The following is a 2175-nucleotide window of genomic DNA, read 5'->3' as shown; positions in this document are numbered from 1 at the left end:
CCAAGCAGCTGGGACCACAGGCGCCCACAACAACACCCGGCCATTTTTTGGTTGCAGCTGTCATTGTTGTTTTGGCGGGCCCAGGCTGGATTCGAACCCGCCACCTTAGGTGTATGTGGCTGGCGCCTTAGCCACTTGAGCCACAGGCGCTGAGCTGGAATTTAATTTCTTAAGACAGAGTCTCATTCTGTTGCCCCAGGCTAGAGTGCCATGGCCTCTGCCTAGCTCACAGCAACCTCAAACTCCTGGGTTCAATTCAATCCTCCTACCTCAGCCCCCCTAGAACTACATGGGCCCACTACAATGCCTGGCTAGTTTTTTTTTTATATTTTTAGTAGAGATGGATAGGGTTTCACTCTTGCTCAAGCTGGTCTTAAACTCCTGAGCTCAAGCAATTCACTCACCTCAGCTTCCCAGATTGCTAGGATTACAGGCATGAGCTACCATGCCCAGCCACAACCAATGTTTTTGAATTTTTATTTTATTCCTCTCTTCATAATTTCATTCATCAATGTGATCTTCAGACCACAAACCAGAAAAGAGATAGTAAAAAATAATAAAATTTTATTATTATGAAAATAAAATACAGATCTCATTGACCAGTGAGGAAAGGGAATGTTGAGACCCATGCAGAAATAAAATCAGTCTAATATGAACAGAATCTCTTAAAACATTCAAAGGGAAAGGGGGGTTCTACAACAGAAGACTGCAATCAATCAATGATAAATCAAATGAAAGTTCCTTCCTTCCTTCCTTTCCTTTCTCCCTTTCTTCCTGAGACAGGGTTTTGCTATATTGCCCAGACTGGTCTTGAATTTCCAACTTCAAGTAATGCTCTTGCTTTTGCCTCCCAAAGTGCTGGGATTATACGCCTGGCCAAATGACCATTTTCACTAGTACATGATGCAGTTTGCTGCTCATATATGTGTTTCAGTGTATCATTAACATTAGCAATCTTGCTGATAAACATGAAAGACAATAGTATTCACAGAATAAATACTATATGTAACACCTGCATATTTAGGTTACTATGAAAATCATAAATCTAAAATCAGCCTCATATCCTCAAAGTGTAAAGAAACTTTTAGAAATCAAGCACAGAATCCAATCTGTTAATTTTAGAAAACATGCTAAAAACTAGAACTTGTAAAAAGCTTCACAAAGTTGCCTCTTACAATGTTTCCTTCTTATAAAGTTTGTTCCTTTATAAAACAAACTTATTTAATCCAAAAATGGAATGAATTTAAACTGTAAAAACAAATGTTTGTCATTAAATTTCTCATTAGCATTCAATGAAATAGACCAATACTAGGCGTTGTTTAATGTATAGTATTCTTAACAGAATTCTTTCTTCATAAAACAAGTATTAGTAGAAAAATTTCTACCCAAATTAACATACAGTGAAACATAAAAATCTGTCAGTACTTTTATTTATTTATTTATTGAGACAGAGTCTCTCTATGTTGCCCTCAGTAGAGTGCCATGGTGTCACAGCTCACAGCAACCTCAAACTCTTAGGCTTAAGCAATTTTCTTGCCTCAGCCTCCCAAGTACCTGGGACTACAGGTGCCCACTGCAATGCTTGGCTGTTTTTTGTTGCTGTCGTCCTTGTTGTTTGACAGGCCTGGGCCAGATTCGAACCCACCAGTGCCAGGGTACGTGGCCGGTGCCCTAGCTTTGAGCTACAGGCACCAAGCCAGAACTTTGAAATTATTAAGAAAATATACAGTAACTTTTAACTCCAAATACTTAAACATTCAGTATGCTTAGCTATGAAATGAGTGAGGTGGACTTCAACAGCTTTAAGGCAAAGGTTCTTAATCTGAGATCTAGTCCATATTTGGATTCTCCATGGAAACTATATGCAATTTTTTTGTATATTTAGCTATGGGCATATTTCTGGGAAGAGGATCCATGACTTTACTCAGATTATCTAAAAGATTAAGTATTACTGCTCCAGGGGATTTTCTAGTTCTAACATTTTAGAATTATTTTATTCATTCAACAAACATGTTTTTTTTTTAAAAAAAAAAAAAAGAAAGAAATGGTAGGCTTGGCACCTGTGGCTCAAGCGGCTAAGGCGCCAGCAACATACTCCTAAGGTGGCGAGTTCAAATCCAGCCCAGGCCCGCCAAACAACAATGATGGCTGCAACCAAAAAATAGCCAGGCATTG

General features: G+C 38.7%; 1 protein-coding gene across 1 annotated transcript in view; it reads right to left on the bottom strand.

Annotated features, from left to right (window-relative positions):
• Positions 1–2175, bottom strand: part of MSH2 (mutS homolog 2) — a 92798-nt gene that overhangs the window by 16189 nt on the left and 74434 nt on the right. The gene's annotated exons all lie outside the window — the stretch shown is intronic.

The sequence above is a fragment of the Otolemur garnettii genome, unplaced genomic scaffold, assembly GCF_000181295.1.
Source record: "Otolemur garnettii isolate 467f Iridium unplaced genomic scaffold, OtoGar3 scaffold00024, whole genome shotgun sequence".
Lineage (NCBI taxonomy): Eukaryota > Metazoa > Chordata > Mammalia > Primates > Galagidae > Otolemur > Otolemur garnettii.
This window is presented reverse-complemented; position numbering and strand designations above follow the sequence as displayed.